This window comes from Glandiceps talaboti, chromosome 13, assembly GCF_964340395.1.
Source record: "Glandiceps talaboti chromosome 13, keGlaTala1.1, whole genome shotgun sequence".
NCBI lineage: Eukaryota > Metazoa > Hemichordata > Enteropneusta > Spengelidae > Glandiceps > Glandiceps talaboti.
The window spans coordinates 15,962,746-15,986,509 of record NC_135561.1 but is presented as its reverse complement, the minus strand read 5'-3'; the positions used below and the strand labels follow the sequence as shown (position 1 = coordinate 15,986,509).

At 35.6% G+C, this 23,764-nt stretch overlaps 2 protein-coding genes across 3 annotated transcripts in view; both read left to right on the top strand.

Moving 5' to 3' along the window:
* LOC144444464 (large ribosomal subunit protein eL30-like) overlaps nucleotides 1–23,764 on the top strand; it is a 248,446-nt gene that overhangs the window by 124,843 nt on the left and 99,839 nt on the right. Inside the window, exon 1 of one of the 2 annotated variants that reach the window (XM_078133889.1) lies at nucleotides 3,831–3,841. The exons of the other annotated variant lie outside the window; for it this stretch is intronic. The gene's annotated coding sequence lies outside the window, so the exon portion shown is untranslated. Of the gene's footprint in view, nucleotides 1–3,830; nucleotides 3,842–23,764 lie in introns of those variants that run through there. 2 annotated transcript variants of the gene reach the window in all.
* The window catches only part of LOC144444454 (exostosin-1-like), a 101,030-nt gene that overhangs the window by 33,721 nt on the left and 43,545 nt on the right, over nucleotides 1–23,764 (top strand). The gene's annotated exons all lie outside the window — the stretch shown is intronic.

Below are 23,764 nucleotides of genomic sequence, written 5' to 3'. Positions count from 1 at the left end.
TTATTGATGACTCTGGGATGGTTTTCATGTCAAATACAAAAAAATACATCGAGGTACACCATATAACCTAGATACTTCACCGTGGCAGATTTTGACTTTACGTCCCATTCACAGACAAACCTAAAATTAGCTTTTGATTTCACGCAATGATACTTCAACCCCTAGTGTAGATTTGTCCAAGTCCATCATGAAATCTGTCCCTTTGTTGATTGGCTGAACTTCTCAGCCATTGAACTGTTCTCTGTAATGTAATCCACATTGAAAGAGGCTTTGTACAGATTTCCTCCCATAAGTTTGTATAGCTATGAATGAACTTGGTCAAGTGTTCACTCCTAGAATCAGTGTTCTCCATGAGTTTTTTTTTAGGGGTGCACCACCACTCTGTTGTCATGGGCCACCACTCTATTTGTGGGGCCACCCCTTTATTTGTGTTGGCCACTCCTCTATTTTTGCCATGATGGATTATTAAAGTTTTGAAATTATTAACTGAAATTATGTATTTTACTTTTGTGTTCTCTCATTTGCTTAATTTGTCATTGCTAAAACCAGGAATTTAATTGATTTTAAGCCTTTTACAATGTTGAAAACATTTTTTTCATTTTCAACTGACAAGATCTAAAAATATGCTAATGGTATGTAAATTAATATGTAAATGATATGTTCATTGCCACTTCATCAGAATTTCTAGTGAATATCGGCATTGTCTATGTTTTGATGGATGGATTATTTGATTCTTTCATTGATCGATTGGTTGGTAGGTAGGTCGGCCATGACTTTCATTTAGCCCTTTTTAACATTCCCTATTGCCAAACACTTGAAGACTGTGTCATAGCCTGTTAGACTTTCTTCTCTCTAACAATAACTGAACAAGAAACATGAAAAAACAAATTATCTGGAAAAAAAATTGTGTACAAGACGTCAAAATTGATACAGATTGAATTTGTCACTGTCAGTCGTGTGAATTAAAAAAAGAAGGACGATTACCCTTAATTAAGAACTTAACGTAGCCCAGACTATTTTTGTTTATACTGGCGCCATCAGATGAATTATGTGTGTTGAAAATAGATTAATGTACATGTATGTATGTATGTATGTATGTATGTATGTATGTATCATATGTATGTATGTATGTATGTATGTATGTATGTATGTATGTATGTATGTACATGTATGTATGTATGTATGTATGTATGTATGTATGTATGTATGTATGAATGTACATGTATGTATGTATGTACATGTATGTATGTATGTATGTATGTATGTGTGTATGTATGTATGTATGTATGTATGTATGTATGTGTATGTGTGTATGTGTATGTGTGTGTATGTATGTATGTGTTTGTATGTATGTATGTATGTATGTATGTATGTATGTATGTATGTATGTATGTATGTATGTATGTATGTATGTATGTATGTATGTATGTATGTATGTAGTTGAGTTGTTGTAATGTACATTAGTATAGAATTGGATTATTTGACAAATTTTGCTTTGTTCAACAAATTGTTGTATATAGTAAACCTGGAAATTTTCACTGAAGACTTATTTTCATTTTTTTTTCGCTGGCAAAAATATCTAGATTCATGGTAATATACTTAATAGCTGTAAAAAATCTTGCTGGCGGTTAATCTGTTTAGGATGTGTGAGCGAAAAGTAATCATAGCTCCATAAAGATCATTTTACATAATTATATAATAACAAGTTAGGAAGTATATATAAATGAATCTATGGTGTAATTATTGTAGAGGAAATTAATTATTTATTAATTTTGATAACAGGAAGGTATTGATGACTACAATGGTACAGCCTAGAAGGTCCGACCCCATTATTTCGTTGTCACATGACAAATCTCATTTCCTGTGTTCTGTAAATTCTAAAATGATATCTTAGAAGTATTGGCGTCACATTAGAAGGATACCTACAGGCCCCTCAGAAATAGAACTGGATATTTCATACTTTGTGATAATCAAACGGTCGGTATGATCATTTTGGAGGTGTCTGTTTGTTGATTTATGATCCATGTCAACACGGTAACTATCAAATGCCAACACTGTTGTTAAAGCACAAGATATATATACTGAAATATTAGGTTTATTTTGTGTTTTATGAGCCTAGATTTCAGCATTTGGTTTCGTGAAACAGATGGTTAATCTATTTCAAGTTTGTAAGTTTTGAAAAGGATGTTGTTGAAGAATGAATCTAGTGTCTGTAATTCTATATGAGGGGGGGGGGCATGTTTTGTTGGCCATCATCATATGGCAAAGGAATTCCCAGTATATCTTCTGTCACTTGACCTGCCCCCAAAATACAGGAATTGAAACTTGGAAGTCAAATTGATCAAATTACCGTTTATCATGGTGGTATTTCTTTGGTTATGACTCATAAATAATATTTCTATTTCAACCACACACACACAAGGTGCATACACTGCAATGAACCCACCCAGTTCTTAACTCGAAGGATTCCTAGAAACTTTGTCATGTTTTGTGAATTAAAGGGGGGGTCATATGGATCATGAAAATTAGGTAATTTATTTTGGAGCTTGGATTCACCAAACAACTTTATCATGACTTCCTACTTGAAAAATTAATATGAAACAACAAAAACCAAGTCTGTGTTTGTAACTCAATAAATTGAAAAAAAAAAATGTAAGAAGTGTTTGTTATTGTACGTACAATAACAATCATTTTACACGTTTATTAATCTTTTGCGATTTATTGAGTTACAATCAAGGACTTGGCATATGTTGGTGCACAGTGATTTTACAAGTAGGACGCCATGATGAAATTGTTTTATAAATTAGAAATCCAAAATAAATACCCAATCCTCATCCATATGGCCATCTGATTTAATCTCGGGAGGATGGTATGTGATGACATCATTGTAATTATTATTATAACACCACTCTCAGAAATAAAAATGGTATGTCACTAATATGGAAGTCTGGAGCTAAATATCGAGACACTTACTCATAGAGTACAAAAAATACCCCCCCCCCCCCCCCCCCCCCCCCCAATAGTTTGTTTCCTGTTAAAGTTACTCTGTGACGTCACAACTGTTAAACTTTTCTAGGAAATTCCCACCCACTGTACACTTCAGAATTGGCAACCAAATACACAATGTAGAGGTGGGTGTGGGCAATTCAATCTGTGTACAAATTTGGATAATGGGGAGTATAGAGGCCAGAATTGGGAAGTCCCCCATTAGATGGAAACTGGTGATGCAGGTGGTTTTAGTACCATACAAGTACGTCACAGTTGGTATCAAATGCGTCACAGTATGTCTGAATTCATGTTATGTTTGGGTATTGTTGGAAATAACAGAGGTGTGAATTCACTGTAGTTGCTCCATTTTGACTTACAAAGTGGTAGTTTACATGTAGGCAAGGGTCGCTGAGAGAGTTAAATACCTGACAGCCACTAAGCAGCTGTTATTTACTGACTAGACATGTTGTCCCCACTCTTGTCAAAAGTCATGACGTAACACACTCCTAATACATAACCAAATTTGGGTTCCGGTACATAAGTTTTCACCCACGCAGGTGGGAGGCTGGAAAGTGAGTGACTATAGAGCCAACAGGAAGGGTGAGACGCTGTAACAGTAAAAACAATGTGAATGAATGAATGAACAATATATGAAACAATGAAAAGACACCAATTTACAAACAAAATAACTAGAAACATAACAGATTAAAATTTAAATAAATGATACTAAGGCACACAGTTTTCATTCAGAAATGTGAAAAGGTCGACACCATGTACAGGAGAATTTGAACCAGAATATTAAACATATAGAAAGATCACTCAGAAATTATGATAAAGGTTGATTAGATAGGTTGACAATATAGACCATAACTAACCATTATAACTAACTAATATTATAACTAGCCTTTATAACTAACATTATAACTATCACATATAACATGTGTTCTAGCACATAAAAAAAAATCTGAAGTTATAGCAATACAGAAGAACTATATAGCAAGAACTATATAGGCTAGCATGACACAGATTTGGTATTTATAGTTTTCCTGTGAACTAACACTATGGCTGATATAGAGACACAATAGTAAAGAACACGTTGATCTGACCTGGAGTATCTACATGTATCTACTTGAGATCTCGAACTAGATTCAGAAGGACTTTGATCTTGCGGAGATTTTAATAGTGTACTAGAAAAGTAGGCCATAGGTTTTCAAGAGTCTGAGGACATCCCGTAGAAGCTCTTGACCCAATATAGCAGAGATCTCAAGCCCGAGTTCTTCAGGAGAACTTGGGTCCCAAATATAAACAGTCCCATAGGAGCTCTTGACCCCGTTATAATGAAGATCACAAGCCTGGATTTATATTGATAATTCAGGAGAACTTTGGTCCCATATGTGTTAAAAATTTAAATAGCAAATTTACAGTAATTATCCTGTATATTCTATGTATGCAGTCTCAAAAACTCAGATTCAGAGCTCTGTTTATATCTCCTTGATCAAGTATAAAATTACACTTCTTTACTCCATGCACTCTTGTGTTTTACTAAGTAGCCTATATCACAGCACAGTGATTTATCATTACCAATCTAACCTCATCTAATGGCCAATTGTTTGGCTGCCAGGTAAACACTGTTCCCATTAAAGTCTTATTACACATGAACTTTAAACATAATTACTGTGGCTAGAACAAGTATTGACAAGTTGATATTGATGAAGTCAAGTACTGTAATGCTTATGTATATTTAAATTCAACAAATCTGCCTGTGTTATTCTGCCTACATGTATCTCTACCTAGCCTCTACACCAGTGCCAATTCTGCCCCCCCCCCCTCCCTCCCTCCCCCTTTCCTTGTCGTACTGCCATTGTAATGTAATGATCTCAAGTACTGTTGTGCTAACATGTACATTTTTTGTACATGTACATAATGGAGCAAATCTGCTGCTGATAATATCTCGCCCATCTCTACCTTCTCATCACTACATGTACCTTTCATCCCCCTCCCCACTCGTACCCCCTAATTCTGCCCCATTTACTGTGACAAGAAAACAAGAACTGTAATGCCAGCTTGTCTATTGTGCAACAAATCCTCTAGTCTTACCCCATCTATCTGTACCCTGTACCCCTACCTACCCTTACCCTCTACCATTACTCCTACCCAGTATTAGTATTACAGTTTTTTGGGGGACAAATGTGTTGGGTGGGTGATACCATTGTTGGAGGATGGGGTAGGTAGGGTTAATATGGGATGTGCCAACAAGACTGAGCAGTTTCTGTGCATTTCTCATATCCGAAGCAGGGAAAACAGGAACATCCAAAAATTAATGTTAGAGTCTAGAAACAAGTCCAGGTATTGGCCTAGGGAACCCTTGGTATTAAAACTGGAACCAATCAGAAGGATTATAACATTGTGACCATATGATGAATTTGAATTGTGTCATAATCATATGCAAAGTTGCTATATCTGTGTCTTAGGACAAATCATTGGAATTTAGATTGTGTTTCTTTTCATGGAAGAAAACTTATTATTATCAAAGAAATGAAATTCAAATGAAAAATATCAATGGTTATCATTTGTAGGAAAGTTAAAAATTGTTTAAACCCTATGTTTTGCATTCTACCATTTTAGACCAATTAGTTTTGATAACTTCCGATTGGTGTTCTCAGACAGATCTCAATTTTGATTTGCTGATCGTGTACAGTGAACCAATCAGCTTCTTGTTACCTTGTACCCTGTGAACACCTTGAACTGAACTCCACAGTGTTTTGCTATCACTATTACAGTTTGTTTTATTGGAAGTCTGAAGGTCAGAATACAATCTGAACATCTCAATGAAAACAAATAGTAATGACACTTGAAACCAACCTTGGCTAGCCAATCCGACCTTTGACCTTGTCTGTCTGTCTGTATACACATATTTGGTAACTTATTTATACTGCAACTCACTTCCGTCAAGGTTTGTATTGTATTAAGCTAGCTTTTAGAAAAGTCAGAATCTCTAGAGGTTGTTGGATAATAGGTCAGAAAGTGTACAGAACACTTGACTACCTTCTTTTCTGTCAATTATTATAATACATTGAATTTAGCATGTAGAAGTATTCTTAGCTCCCTGTAATACAAAATAGTATATTGTATATAGTAATTTTATTTTCACCTCCCTCCATGATAGTCAGTTATTTCACTTGCCTGAAAACTTGCAAAACGTTTCTGTGTAGTTTTATTATCCATTAATTAACCAGACACACCAGAGCGGCTTGGTAAGAATCAGATTGACAGAGATAACCAATTGCTAGTTATCTCCAGAATAGACATAGATCAGTGATAACCAGATAGACAAAGACTGGGGATAACTAGAGATAAACAGAGAAATTGAAATGTGGAATATACTGATAACAAGTGTTCAAGGTTTTGGCAGGTGTGTATGATGTACTAAACAGAGGTAACTAGGCAATAGTAATAACAAGTAGTTTAATATGTTACAGACAGCAATAACCAGAGATAAACAGGGTGAGACAGAATGTGATAACCAGACTTAGAAATACATGTTTACAAGGTGTTCCAATCAACTTATGAAGATTTGATAGACTAGTAATAACCAGAGATAAACCCAGATAGATTTGTAATAAATGATAAATGGTTTAACATGCTAGCAATAACCAGTGATAAACAGGGATAGACAGAATGTAATAACCAGACTTAGAAATAAAAGTATGCTAACAAGGTGTTCTAATCAAAATATTGATAGACTAGTAATAACCAGAGATAAGCAGAGTTAGACTAGTGTATAGAGACTGTTTTAGATTATCAATTCTAGTAGAAATACATAGACTGATGATAACTAGGTCCTCGTGTCTACTAACAAGTTAAAAATGATAGTTTGAACTAAGCTGATAATGTGATCATTTCTTAGAACGATTGACTGATAACTATTTCATATTAAACAAGTTAAAAATAGTTGTAGAAAATATAATAAGGCACAGCTTAAATTGTTAATTTGGGCATTGCAAGAATTCCTGTGTTGTGCATAGTAACATATATATTTTAAAATCCACTAAAGTGTGTCAGTTTTTTATGGCATCTTAAAATAGAATTATAAATATGCAAGTAGGTTAATTGGAGCGAAGATTATCATATGTATTCAGTCTTTATGATGTCCTGGATACGAGAGTGTTTAGGAACGTGATGGATACACAGACAATAATCATATGCTGTAGATTCTCGTAGGTGATATGAAGTCAAGGTACCGGTTATTTTCAGCTGTGACAACATACGCTCATGTACATGTAGTGTGTTTGTCAGAAAGGAAAAAAAAAAAGGTGAAAAATCATTGAAGCACTTCGTGTGAGTTATACTTATGCACACATCGCTGGCAGCAGTCACTTTCAAAGCATGGAACAAATGTGTACCGACAAAAAGAGTCAATCAAATGTACAACCCATCTGAAACTGCTTGAGCCTTGACCCCTCCATTTGTATTCTGGTCACCCCCATCAATAATGAATTGACTGATAGTTTTCTGCAGTTAGACTGTACTACTTCAAGGTTAAATGGGGATGATTTATGAGAGGGGAATTTTCTTTTGGCTAGCCAAAGTCTTTAAGTATTGTATACACACACTGACACTGTTAACATCTCTGCACATCTGGAAGACTTGTGTTCGATGTACATAGTTTTGTGTATTTTGACAAAATAGTGGAATTTGTGTGATCTGACTTCAATTTTTTTTTTTTTTTTTTAAATTTTCAAGCTTCAATATTGACTACTGTTTTCTGTACATTGTTGTGGGAATGCGAAATAATAAAATTTAATTGCCCAACTAGTTCAACTGTCAAATGATTTGATGAAAGGAAAGAGTTGAAGGAGGAAGGCACACTGCACTATTATATTACTGCTGTAAAAAAACTACGACTATTTTGAGTGACAATGTATGACACTTCATTGTCAGTAGCTGTAACTTCTACTGGTCATTCTACACAAATCACATGCTGTACATGTCTTCTCTTCTGATAATTTACATGCATGACCTTCAGATTGCAAAAAAAAAAGAAATTCTAAAGTATCGTTGTGCTTCAACAATGTTTTTGTGAAATGTTACATTCTAAAGTGAACAGACCCTTTGGGAAATGTCTATAAATTTCCTCCTCTGTCCTGACACTATTGAGCGTTCCATTAACCTGGTTGACACTGCTGCAACGACAGCTACATGCACATGTACATAATAATGTACAATGTAGTATTAGATAGGATTTGAAGTTAGTAGAAGTGCAGGTGTGTCTGGAACACATGTTATAAAACATTCCTGATAAGATTAAAGTTACAAGGAACCCTTCTACTAGAATTGTCATTTTGCTTGGAAGTATGGGAACATCATGCAACACAGCAATGCTGGAATCACTTCCTGAGTTGGCAAGCATCAAGTATCTGGCTAGTCTAGTGTTAACACTGGGATGGCACGAGACACTCTACTGGCATGAATAGCAGCTAGAGGGGGTTAATGTCTACACCAGCCTAATGGCTAGCCTGGTACATTTAACACCAGACAAGCTCATCGCTAAACACTGGTCTGGATCTAAACACCACCAGCAGCATGTATTGGCAATGGGACAGGTCACAAATGCCAGCATCAGCTTAATGTCAACTCAAGGCTAGACCAGTGAATGTTAACATCTGACTCTAACTGACACCTAGCAAATGGAAGAGGGATTTTTAGAGCTGTGCTCTATGTCTCTTAAAAGTTAAATCAAGCAAATCTTATAATATCACCCCAGGGTATATAACAACGTGGTAGTAATGTAGGGGTGAGAACATCACACATGTGAAATGGGCTTGTGTCACTTGTGGCCCAAATTCTCACATACTTGTACCATGGAGGTAGGTAGGTACAATGTAGGTAGGTAGGTAGGAAGGACGGTCCTTCCAATCCCCATGCTTGTACATTGTAAACTATAAAAAAAACTCAATGTGACAGTTATAAGTAAACCTACACTACAGTGTTTTCACAAATGGATGCATCACATGACTACTCTTAGTTTCCCTTTCATTCCTAAGAAAAATAGAACCCCCCCCCCCCCCCCCCCCCCCCTGAAGAATGCAGGTATGAAAAGAATGTGTGATACTTGTAGTTCATCTTGACCTTGCAAACAATAACGTCAAAGGAGTGTGTCATGTGACTGGCCAGGTGTGGTGGGCACTACAGATATTCTATGTCCATTCACAACTTCTATTGTACCTGTAAAATTAGGCAGCATCAGGGTTTATTGTATGGCTATGAAAAAGAGAGGTATCATTGCCATGGTAATAATATTTATTTTGACAGTCCACTGGAGGGCTTGACCTTGGTTTTATTGAGGTCAAAGGTCGATGTCAATGAACACTACTGGCAAGTTTATGATGTGAAAATGATCAAGTTCTCCAAAATTTAAGGGTTGTAGTACTTCACACGTGTTTGATATGTCTTGTTTTGGCCTGGCGGTGGTTTTTAGTGGTGTACTGTACTAAACAGTAAACGTGTATGTATTTGGGTTGTCTGGTTTTAAGTTGAATACTTTGAACCATGGGAGATAAATCATGTAGCAGCTAACAAATAAAACAGCATGATGCATGAAGAATGATAAACTCTAAGCAATTGTGACATTACCATATTTTAAGTTGTGTCTTTGCAAGATTGTAGCTGCAACCCCAGTGTCTTTGCAACGAGTGCAGCTACCCCAGTGTAGGATTTCTCAAGTGACTAACTGACCTACAGAAGCTTGTTCAGTGAAGTAGAACATTTCAGACAAGTTATCATTTTATACAGAGAAATAGGCAAATAGGCAAACTTGGAATACATATATATATATACATACATCACATACATACATACATACATACATACATACATACATACACACATACATACATACATACATACATACATACATTGTACATACATACATGCATACATACATACATACATACATACATACATACATACATACATACATACATACATACATACATACATGTACATATATACATACATACATACATACATACATACATACAATGATACATACATACATACATACATACATACATACATACATACATACATACATACATACAATGATACATACATACAAACATACATACATACATACATACATTTGTACATACATACATACATACATACATACATACATACATACATACATACATACATACATACATACATACATACATACAATGATACATACATACACACACATGATTTATAGATGCAGACACATACTTGCAAAATAGATACAACGTACACATTCACTGACACACGCATTCTTAGACGATGTCTGAAAATTAGCTGTTACCCTTCAGAACGATAATATGCAAATTGTTAAGTGGGTCCTGGCTAATTGTACAATGAGAGCACGTACACATATAATGAATGACGTTATTTACGCCTGTATAGACATCTACATGTAGACTGTGAGGCCAGACAGAGTTGATATTACATATGGCTAAACATGTATGTAATTGCAGAAAATTTAAGATTTACCATCGAGGAATGACTGTAGTTTGCCTTGGGCGTTTTCTTTCTGAAATGTGAAAGTTGACTCAGTAAGTATTTGAATCAAAAACAAAATCTGGCAGGGTATGGGTAATGTTGTTTCTTACTAATCAGAGTCATATGCAAGTTGCTAAATTGAGTCCCATATTCTTTGAGTTGCTTTACTGTGGGACATGTCGACTTTGATGATATCGATATATCCATTTGTTTGTCAGATATCTTGATCACCCAAGATAACAACAGTCAGTGATCAAACATTCTCACATCATTTTCCGCCACTTTTAGTAATGCTCCTGTGATTAAATTTCTGCGTCATCGAGATAGTGTGAAAGGTCATGAACTTTGACACAGTACAGAAGAATAGAGACATGTAAGGGGAAACCATAAGTGACCCCCAAATGTTAGGTCATGAATGCCAAAATACTTTCATCAGAGGTCACAGTGACAATGAACTGATTTCCAATATTAAGGTAGATTGTGCCTCCGGAGACATTTCCTTGGAAATCAAAGCTATTCAATTTTTTCCAGACTTTGCCATGTGGAAGCTTGTTCTTGGTTCTTTGAAATGAAGAAAAGAAATTTGGGGGTTTACGATCTTGTTTTCAAGGAAATTGACAATCTGTTATTTTCCCATTAGATGTGACACAGTATTTGGCGGCCATTTTGGATTTTATAATCATGGGTTTATTTTGATAACATTAACATTTAGACATTTATTTGAACAAATTAACAGTAACCCCCCCCCCCCCCCCCCCCCCTGATTTTTGAGGGTCTGATATTTACTAAGTAAGGGTTGGAGTGTTTATTAAACAAAGTACATTGTACAGTAAATTTTTTTTTATTTTTAAAGTAAATTTTTTTTAATTTTTAGCTTATTTGAATTTCAGAAGTGCATGCTAAGTTATAAAGGACTTAGTTCTCATGTGGTCAATTTGTAATTCTAGCTATTTGCAAGCACAGCAGTTTATTCAACCATCTTATTTTTCAACTAATATTACCATGTTTCATTCTCAGATATAATCTGTCCACCAGGTGGAGAACTTCCATTTTGTTAAACCCCGGAGAAAGGTTTTGTTATTGTGCTAAATTTTCTGATTGAAACTACGGATTACATCAGGGAATTTGTTTTGAGTATCTAGGATGGCTTTCAGCGAAAATTCTTGACAGACTTTTCCTTTAGTACATGTAACTAGAAGAAGCAATTATTAATGGAAATCCTTTATTAGAATTAAAATAGACAGCTGTAGTGAGATTTATTTATAACTGAAAGCTTACAAGATGTCAGAGATTTGATTTTGTTTTCGATTTAAAAAGTCTGCCATCAAATTTTATGTGAATATTAACGTTTTTGTGCATTTATGTGTGTGTAATTATCTCAATGTTAGGGCAGATGTGATATATAACTACAAAGAATTAAATTGTCGCTTGTGGCGTAACACCTAAAGCTGTAGAACTGCACTAAAAGGCAGGTCAGTAAAAGGTGGAATGAGTTTTTTTTTCGTTCCTGGTGCATTTGTTATTCAAGAAGTATGCGTATATAGCTAAAGTTGCTATAAAAATGTAAAAAACAAGACATGCATACCGAAGTATTAGATTTCTTGCGATGAGTGAATTTTGGGCAAAGTGGGTGTTTTTAGTGAACTTTACGCCAAGATTTTAATGTTACTGCGAATCCATATATCTGTAAATCCATCGGATTGTGAAAAGTATCTGTCATCAGCCCACAGGATAAATTGGGTGATAGATTTTGGTAAAGAAATCCTTTAGGTATTGTGAGGGACTTACAGGATCTTTGACATAGGTCTTTAGTCTGATTTATTACTACTTACTTGTGTCAAGGAACAAGGATATTACAGTACTTTTGAAGGCTTTGAATGTTGCCAAAGACAAGCAGATTGATTGGCCAAGATGGTCTTCATTTCTCATAGAAATCAATTATTGACCAATCAGAATTGATGTTCCTGTCCATTTCTAGTGTATGACAATTGAAAGAGAATGCCTTGTCAACATGTTTGTTCTACATGCACAGTGACAGACACACACACATACACATATACACAGACACAGACACACACACACACACACAGACACACACACACACACACATGTATACATAGAAAAAGATGATTAAACATACAGCAAAATGAATAAGGCTTTTTCTAATAAGAGCATGTGTACAATGTAGGTAATGTAGGGATGGGGGTGGGGGTGGGGTGGCACATATGACTGTGAGAATATATATATCTATACATTCCCATGTATCAGTAATGTGTTTTCTAAGTACAAGAGATTATTTACAATTTCCAGCAAAATTTATTTGACAAACACTTGTCCTAATCAAACATAAAAACATTTAGAGTTGTATCAGAGTATCACCGAGTTTACAAAGTAAACATTTATCCATCATAGCTCAATACAGTATAGAATTATTTTATAAATATATAAGAAATTAAGTAATGTATCATGTTGATTAATTTGCTCATAATTCATGAAGCTTTCCTGTAAGGTGATAAGGCGAGTGTGTTTGTAAGCAGCTCACTATGTTATGTAAAAGCTTTTGTACTCTGGTTGTTATATCCAGAATTTATCTGTGGGCTTTGTAAAAACTTGATGAAATGAAAGATTAAATGCATACATTATTTATTATCAGTTTGTCTTTTATGAAAGGATACTCTAGTTTGATCACTTCAGGTATATAGCTAGAGATCTCTAAATATTAGTATACATGTAAGTATATATCATGTCAAGATAGAACTTTGTTGGTGACAGGTGCACTAGCTGTAACTTGGGTATTAATTTTTTGATCATACAACCAAGTTATAAACATTATACCGTTATTTATACCGCTCTATATATACTGAGTTTATATATATATATACACACATACATACATACATACATACATACATACATACATACATACATACATACATACATACATACATACATACATACATACATACACACACACACACACACACACACACACACACATACATACATACATACATACATACATACATACATACATACATACATACATACATACATACATACATACATATATATCTCCATTCACTGAAAATTGTGAACATACCAATATTTAGACATTGTACATGTCAATTAGAGGTCTATTTTATTTGTAAGTAATATAGTAATAAGTTGAAATCGTGATTTATTGGGGTGCTGATTTTTGGGTGCGGACCGAACAATTAATTTGATTGGATATATTGCATGATGATATGTGTACTGGTGCATATGTCTGATAACCCAAATCTGATTCAATACTGTTCAGGGTGTATGATGTTAGGATTAGGTCATTATATTTATAATATGTAGCAAATCAGATTTCAGTTACTGTTTGAAGACCATCTAGCCTTGGTATTGCACAGTGGTTGTTAAAGGGACATAGTCTGTAAAGTTGTTTATAATCTGGTGTTCAGATATGTACATGTACAGGCCAGTAATATGTACAGGCCAGTAATATGTACAGGCCAGTAATATGTACAGGCCAGTACAGTAGTTTAACCACTTCAATAAGTATAAAGCTACTCTGATGTACCATTGACAAACAAGACAAAATTTCTTGTGACAGTGGTGACAAACCAAAATTGGGTATTCCCCTATCTCTTGCCAAGTGATGACGCACAAGAAATCACAGTTTTTATCATGTTTAACCACTACACCAAATTGTGTTATTCATTTAACTGGTCGCACTGGGTACAGATGTTGTTGCCATTTGTGTTTGTTTTTTTCGAGTGAACAATATTGCCTATATTACGTTTCCCAGTTCTGTCAATTTGTTTAGAGTAGGCCCGAACAGTCAACTCTGGCCAGACTAAACTTATACATTTGCAATCACTGTTTAACAGCTTTGATTAAAGTGGGTGTTTATATCTAATCTTTTTAGTGGACTTACAGTGTTAATGATTGTGCCCAGAATGTGGTAAAGTTGACAAAGCCCATGAGATCGGTAAGGTCACTTCAGATGACCTGTATGCTGTTAACTTCTGTTTTTATGTAACAGCCAGACTCTGTTTTGAGCTGATTGGTTTACAGTTTCTACCAACCGGTTGTTTTTGTGTTCACCTCACGCGAGTGAACGACCGCAGAACAAAGATCGGTAGCTATCAGTGATCTGGAAATGTGAAGTAATACTTGGCCACCCAAACTCAATGCATGTATGTATGGTTGGAGTCGGTGTCCGGCCTTGGCCCCCTGCTTTGAAAGTCGGCATTTGTATCCTGTGTTCAGAAAACCACCCCTCTACATACAAGTGTTTTGACTTTTTCCATTTGGCTGTGGTCATTTTTCAAGCGACACTAAACTCCTTTGTTGCTTAAGAGCCCTTATAAAAGACCCTAGCTGACATTACACGGAAACTGATGGCTCACTTTCTCCAAATCCACTGAAGGAGCCCAGCGTAGGATAAACATTAGACTCTTAAAAAATGTAATGGCTGTAGGTTCTAAAGTACTCCATCCCTCCCTCTTCAGAGTGGCTCTCAACTTTCAAGTTATTGTACTTGTGGAAAAAAAAATAAACCCTGGGCATCACCAGTTGTATGCCTTGTTTTATAGGATAAATGACATAGATATAAAAGGCATTTGACTGAATAAACTTTGTTTTGAAAAGTTGAAATATAATACCAAAAAAATGTGTGATGTATGTTTGAGATAAGTGTTAGTTTAGCCAAAGTAGATGGTTGGAGTAGCAACTCATTAAAAGGTTATAAAGTGATGTAGATACTTAAACCACATTGGTAACCATGGTGATATTTGGATATTGATGAAAAAACACCCGAAAGTTATGCTTGTCGTTACCTATTTGCAAAAATAATGTATATTTAAATGAATAAATCCTAATGATTTGGATCATTTGAATCAGTTTATGATTCATTGATTTATGATCATTGTCATCTTAAAAGTAGTTTTCTTTTCAAATTGTTTGGAATGATGGGTGTGATAGTGCAGTGTTTTTCTAAGGTTGGTAACCCTGGGAACAGAGAAGGGAAATCTGGTAAAACTTACATGTGGATTTTTCTATCCAGTTAAACACTTGTGGTGGGGAAGTCTTGTGAAAAAAACCCCCCCAAAAACTGGGGACTGTTGGTACATTTTACCTACTTGCTACCGTTGACAAAAACACTTCATGCTGTAACTTGTAGTGTTCATCCAGTTTGACTTAAAGGCCAGGGTTTCAATCCCAGGTTCTTGCTTTTGTGTTATCTATCAATGGAGCCATAATGATTACACAGGGAATATTCTTTTTATTCAGGAAAATCCTTCTCTATAATTTTACAAGACAACTTTTTGTACCACGTAAATTGTGATCAGCGTGCGCTCTAAATGATAGCCAAATTTTGTTGTTGCGGGTCCAAAAAATGATAAAAATTGTGTGTGGCGTGTCAAATTTGGCATAGTAATAGAAGGCAGCGCATACTGATTGTGATCCAATCTTGGTGTCTAACTTACACAAATACTTCAGTGGACGTCTAGTATCATTATGGCTTCAAAGATCTTTTTGTTTTTGTGGACAGTCTAGACAAATACCAGACTCAGTTAGATACCAGTGTTATTGCCTGTGAACCACTTTGAAAACAAAGAATGGTAGTACAGCAGTATTTCATTAGCAACAATATATCTGTCGTACACAACAATACCTTGTCACAAGAATGCAATGCTTCACATTCTTTATACATACTTTTATTACTTTGAACAAAAGTATCTGTGTCACCTGCGACTGTACTATAGTAGTCTTGAATGTTAGTCCTTAGACTTGGTGAACAGGCTTGACAATGACAATGTGAATGAGTTAACAGGGGGGGGGGGGGCACCACAATAATGTTTGGTCACATACAAATCCCTGTAAGCTTACACATTAAAATGGACCCCCCCCCCCCCCCCAAAAAAAAAAAAAAAATCAAATGGTTTACCCCTTAAGTCATTTCAGTAGTATCTGGATCATTTAGAAGAGCATGTGAACTGGAAGAAAGGGGGGGGGGGGCACCACAACAATGTTTGGCCACATACAACTTAGTCCCTGTACACTTACACATTAAAATAGAACCCCCCCCCCCCAAAAAAAAAAAAAAAAAAAAAAAAAAAAAAAAAAAAAAATCAAATGGTTTACCCCTTAGATCATTTCAGTAGTATCTTGACCATTTAGAAGACCTCAACCATGTGAACTGGAAGAAACTCATAAAATCCAACTAGTTGTGAACTGTACTCACCAGTACATGTTCCAGGTAATAAAATACAAATGTAAACAAACATTTGTGCAGTAAAAAACAAACGCCAACAATATCATGGAACTAATAAACCATGGCTCACTTGAAACATAGTGGCTTGTCCGTGCCTGCACTGTTCTCAGAACCCTGTTGACAGGGAGGGGGGGGGGGGGACTCTGACTTAAAGGCCCACTTTGAAAAAGGACTAAAATTTAGGTGTGAAAAACAGTTGTCTGACAAAAGCTATAGAAAAAGTTGACCCAGAACAAAAGAATAATCCTATGTAATCCTCGTGGCTAAAATGAAAAGATAACACTAATGCGGGAACCTGGGATTGAAACACGGCCATTGATTAATATAAGAACGTTTTTGGTTCAGAGACCAGTTGAATGATCAGAGGCCTCAGATGGACTTCTGGTACTTACAGGCATGAATTTTATAACAATCTGAGAATTATTCCAAGAAATTATGCAGATATGTTTGAATTTCAAAAAATACAAAACAAGCCAGCTATAGATATGAATTTATACAAAACTTCACAATTTGAACACTTACACCCCAAAATTCATTTGGGTGACACCAAAAATACCAATATCACTTTTCAAGTTTTAACATTTTATGATAAGTGTAAATGTCCAGATGTGAACAGGAGTGTAGATGACCTCCTGTGTGTCCTTGACAAGTTTAATAAGTTCTCTTTTTAGTCTATTTTGTGCACACCTGGGTCCAGCTGCAGTAAAATGGCAGCCTTTTACATTACAATATTGATAATAAAACGTTGTGATTGAGTACGTTTTGTAGTTGTGTAATATGTGGGTTGTCATACTTTATTTGAAGTGAAGGCAACCCAGAATGTTTTTCTTGTCTTGTTTGATAAGCCTGACTGGGTCCTCACTAACACAGGTTAGATCATAGATGGTGTACACAGAACAAGTCAGTCACTATTCTGTATTCAACAAAGTGGAACTTAGTGGCCCTCTTATATTTATGAATAGTAGTGGGACAACATACACAAAGTCGTGGGACCACTTCCAAACTGAATTTACACAATGCAATGCAATGCAACGCACCGCAGCACAGCGCAGCACAGCGCAGCACAACGCAACACAACGTAACATTAACGCAATGCAACCACAACTACATGTACCAGCCCATACACAATAGAACCACAACATAACACAACACAACACAACATAACACAACACAGCATAACACAACACAACACAACACAACACACCACACCACAGCACAACACAACACAACACAACACAGCATAACACAACACAACACAACACAGCACAACACAACACAACACAACACAACACTGCACAACACTGCACAATATATCCAGGTGCTCTGTGTTTCCCATTTTCCAGCCTGTACAATGGAATCACTTTTTAAACGGAAGTAGGGCAAAGGTGGCAGTCTATGCCTTCAGGGGGAATTGTATCCTGAGTTATCCCAAAGTGTTTATAAATAGATTAAGAAACTGGAATGTTCTACAAGAAATGACTGCAGAATTAATGGCTTATTTCTCCTAATGTAAAGGGTTTGTTTTTTTGTTTACCACGTTTGCATTTCTCATGCAATCATGAATTATCCTAAAGCTTTTAGAGATGCATTTGTGCATTTTACACCAAAGTATTGAAAGATGCGTTTCACGTTGATATTAGATTGTACAAATTATTGCCAGGCTTTTAAAGATGCATTTCATGTCGGTCTACATTGATTGAATACGTTGACTGTTATCGATGGAAGCTGTGACATTTTTTCTTCAGTTTGGTTACTTTAGTCAGGAACTGAGCATTAGACAGTGTCACTAATGAATATGTGGAGGTGAATTATGGTTACGTCGCAATGAATAATACATAAACGCCACATATGCAGTGTATCACTACCTCTTGGAAGATCTAGTAATTTGTCCGTGTGGTGTAGGAAGCACGGAATGGGAGTTTGTGGTCTGAAGCAATTTCTGGCTAATGCATTTGAAAATGTGTGACTAATTACAATAGACATTGTAGTGGCGTCAGAGATATTGTAAGCGTGTTTCATTTTGACAAGCTAGTTTGCTGTATGTGTATCTGGGGCACTCCGTTTTCACTTACACCGCCAGTTTCCATGACAACAGAAAGTAGCTCAGAATGCAAACAAGAATGAATGTGTATGTTGTGTTTCTTCTCTAAGGATGAAACTTTAGATTAAAAAAAAGTGAGCTGAGATGCACAGAATAGTTAAAATAATTCTGCCCAGGAAACCAAACACAGATGTTTCTTCTTGACAACGAGCATGATTATGAAAACCAAGTTATGTGTTTTTTAGAAAAAAATAGTTCAGTGATTTGAAATTATGTATGTTCTTGCAAACTTTTTCATTATTTTTTAAGACTTTAGTATTTTCTTTTGCATGGTTTTGTGTAAGTTCCAGCTAGACAAACATGTGGATCATTACCGTGTTTGATTTCTAGACGAGCTGAGATGAGGACAGTTTCACTAACACTATAACAGTTGTGGGCTGCAAGATGTTTAGTACATGTGGCATAGTCAGATATATGACGGAGAACTATCCATGATACACGTAATGTTTGATACTATTAAACAACATCCCATGTGTGCTGATCAGTCCAAATATTGGCATCAGACCAAATCTCCACTAAACCATGCGTAAAACGACGTGTGAAGGGAGACACATATGACGTAAGTTATTCATGGAGTGTTCGAAAACCGTTGGTCGGGTCTGTCAATCCGAGGTTGGCCTCTGTGACATTATTAGTAAGGCCATACAAGTTTGCCATAATAAACCTTTACTGTGTTCATTTAGAGTGTTAATGCACTGAACAAAGGAATGCAGTTGTCCTACTCAAATGTATCGCAATCAACCAGAGAGGGAAAGAGAAAGAGCTTTTACGGTATCAAAAGTTGTTTTCCTCAGGTATATCGTTGTTTATATGCAACGACCGTCACCATAACTTTAGAGAGTTCACCGCACCGGTCCACTACTTTTATCCGCCAGGAGTCAGAACGACTACTCCACTTTTCCTCTATGCATAACTTGTTACAATAATGTTAGCATACGTCACTCAAGAGACCAAATGTCCTTGATGGAGTCTGTCCCAGACAAAGTGCTTGGGGAAATTTTGGCTCTATTCTCTAAACCCAAACATAGGTGTACGTTTTCACAATCTTGAAGTCTAGATATGGATTAAACTTTTAGTAGACGTGTCTCTCTGAAGGACATCTGTGCTCAGATTCAAACAGTGCCTACAGACAGGCTCACGATGTGGTCGCTTCACAGTTGTAACTTTAGACACTGATGTGCTCAGAATAGCAGTAAACGACAATAAATGTCTGTCAGACTAAAGTGAGAATTTCCTAAAATACCATAGATTTGACAAATATGACTTCTGTAAGGGCACATGAAGATGAGAAAATGAAGCAGATTTCTGACTTCCTCGTGGGATTATGGTACATGTACAATTTGTAAATTAGAGGCATCTTTTAAAGTGGCCGTATGGATGAAGATTGGGTATTTACCGTTAGTTTGGATTTTTAATTTATAAACTATTTTATCATGGCTTTCTACTTCAAAAATCAACGTGAAACAACATTGACCAAGTCCTTGTTTGCAACTCAATAAATTATTAAATGTTAATAAATGTGCGAAATGTTTGTCATTGTAATATATAAAATAACTTTTTTTCTCATTTTTTTTTAGCATTTTGCATTTTTGTATTGAGTTCCAAACAGACTTGGTTTATGTTATTTCACATTGATTTTTTAAGTAGGAAACCATGATAAGCTTGTTCTAGAAATTAAAAAATCAAAAATAAATACCAATCCTCATCCATATGGTCACTTGAATGAATCAGATGTTATTTTTTTTTTGCTACATTTTGTTTGACCCAAGTTACAAACTATATGCATACTCCAAATTGATACTATATCTTTGTATTAATGGTACTTCCGGTGGAGAATAGCTATCATAAAATTTAATTGTTAGTTCTCAACTTCTGTTTGATTTCATAATTCATAAACATTAAATTGTACCGTAATAATATTCACTTACTTCCTTGATGACAAAGAGAGTAATGGACGAAACCATTTGGAAAACAATGGAAAACATAACTACCTGAACTAGACACTGACACATGGAGAAAAAATATATTGAAAAAATATATACCTACCCCACCTATTCTGTAAGTGAGCGTAATCTGAAACCATACAATTTTTTTAGACCTTATGTTGGATTTCAAGTGCCCTTGACCTCTAGTTATAAGGTCATTTTGAAGTCAGTTTGAATTTTGCTACCAGGGTGGGAAGTTGTCACTTACACAACATGATCTTGCAACAGGTGTAGGATTCATTTTACACGAACCTCATCTCGGGGACATCTCATCCCAGGACTCAAATTACACCAATCATATCCAATGAGATGAAATTCCTTAAAAAATATTGGTCGTAAAAAGACAATGTAATGGTTTGAAATACAGTTTATGTTTTGTGTATGTGTTTCCTCCTGAATTTGTTATGTTGCCGATGTAAAGATGACTTGTAAAGATCCAGATTTTGTCACTGGAAATTTTTGAGAAGAAAATAGTGCCTTTCAACATTTCTAAACCACAGATTGATCTCAGACTTATCAGTAAATATATTTTGATATGAATACTATGTTGTCAGAACCAAAATTGAATATTTTTCCTTTGACCAATCAAAAGTGATGATAGACATCACCAGGTGCATTGTGATTGGTCGAGTAACTTTCCATTAGCTGAAAGAAATGTGTATTGATTCCCAGACATTTGATCTGAATAAAAACGTATATTCACTTGTGGAGCAGCTCAATAACTGTTTATAAACTTTTACAAAACTGTATCAGATAGTTTGGTATTCTACTCAAAAACCGAACCATCACACTGTAAGGATTTTCTGAAACTGTTGGTTGTTTTCTAGAAAGGTCAAATGACTTTTCAAGTTACTGTCTGTGATGTGAAAATTGAGTCCAAATTGTTTTATAGATGTAATTTTATTATGGCGTCAATCGACAATAAATATTAAATTTGTCAAATTGCAACCAGACTGGAAACGTCATCCATTTCTGTTACGGCATAAAACCATTTGTTTGTGTGTGTGCATTGGTTCCACTTGATTTGTTGTGTAGACAGCTTATTACAGAGTTAGTTAGTATGGATGTAGTTTTTGGGTCTCTGGGGATTCTGATAATTTACCCCGTCACATCCACCAAGTTAGAGGTATTTCAGTGTGGAGGTTATCTCTTTCTTGTGTTGGTTCATTGGCTTTGTCCGTCATCAGCTCGTTCTTGATTTCTTTATACTCGGTGTCATTGAAACCTACCGTAACTAAAGTTAAAACTTGTGTTGATGAAAAATACAGAAAATTTGTGATCCAAAATACACCCAAAGTTTGTTTGCAGGGTTTACAGCCATCCATCATACATAGATGTACTGAATACTACTACTTTATACAGTCAATGATTCATCAAAATAAACATTTACCGTGACGTGACATACAATCGTACATTTGTAGCTTTCTCTCTGTCTCTCAATGTGTGTATGTCTCTGTATGTCTGTGTCTATCTCTGTACATACATGTGCATCTCTCTCTCTCTCTTTCTCTCTCTCTCTCTCTCTCTCTCTGTGTGTGTCTCTCTCTCTCTCTCTCTCTCTCTCTCTCTCTCTCTCTCTCTCTCTCTCTCTCTCGCTCTCGCTCTCAACATACATACATGTGCATGAACATATACACGTACACAAATCAACATACATGTAATTATGAGTACAGACGCGTTCACTTGGAACACACAACACCAGATGCAAGTGTATACAAATACTGCATACAGACAGTGTACAGTGAGAAATAAAGACGCCAAAATCATGTAATTACACCGAATTTAATAAGACTGAAATTTGATGATGAAGTGTATTGCGAATGATTTGGGCTGGCGTTTTTATGATGTGAGTACATGTATCGTGCGTGAGATATTAATCTGTGCATTGTCAGCTACGATTCCCTCAGACAAATTCAATCTGTAATTCACCTACAAAGAGAGCGTAGTTCCAAACAATAATAACGCACTAGAAAATAGACATATTGCAGTGAGCAGGAAATGAAATGAAATGAATATTTCAAACACTTGTGGTCAGGAATTGATTAAACGCTGATTACCATGGTGGCGTCATTGCTGATATTTTATTGGCTAAGGTCACAGAAACAGCACAACGTTGGGAAGCCGGTGTTAATATTGTGAAAATCAATATTCTAGAGACCTTTATCGGCACCATTAAATGGCCAATGTTATCACAAGTTATAGTCCTGTTAATAGCCCAGTAGTTGCATGATTTGTGACTAGAGACATCTCAGTTTTGGTAAAGTGAGCTGATTTGCATACTAATTAGCTCAAGGTCGCACTCTATCAATCTATCAGTCTACTGGGATGGGAGTATCAACATTGGATATTTTGTATTCATTTAGCTCTCTAAATTAAGATGAATATCAACTCTAATATTATTAGTTGTTTGCGCAAAATTAATACGAAGATTTAACACATTGTTAATGATTTGATAAATTATTGAATTCTGTGACCATGAGCTGATACGTCAACCATGACCCTATTTACAGGTAAAGACGGCATAACGCCAGATCCTTTAGGATACAATTTGCACTTCTAAGTTCTGTGTATAGGTTTTCTGCAAATAGGTCATAATTTAGGTCCGAATCCATTTTTTTTATATCATTTATTGCACATTAATTTAATCTATACTGAAGGGGCGATGATACCAGTATAAGTAACAAATTTTTGTAAAAAAAAAAAAAAGATTTAATGACATTTTTTCACAAACATGGAGATTGTTAAAGTCAATAACGTTCACATTGTGTGTAGAAGATTGTACCTACTTACTACCAGAAAGACATGTGAGATGAGATGAGTTGCATTGATTTTAATATGAATAATTATTATCGAACCGTGTGCAGGAATTCTGATATAATTGGTTGTCAT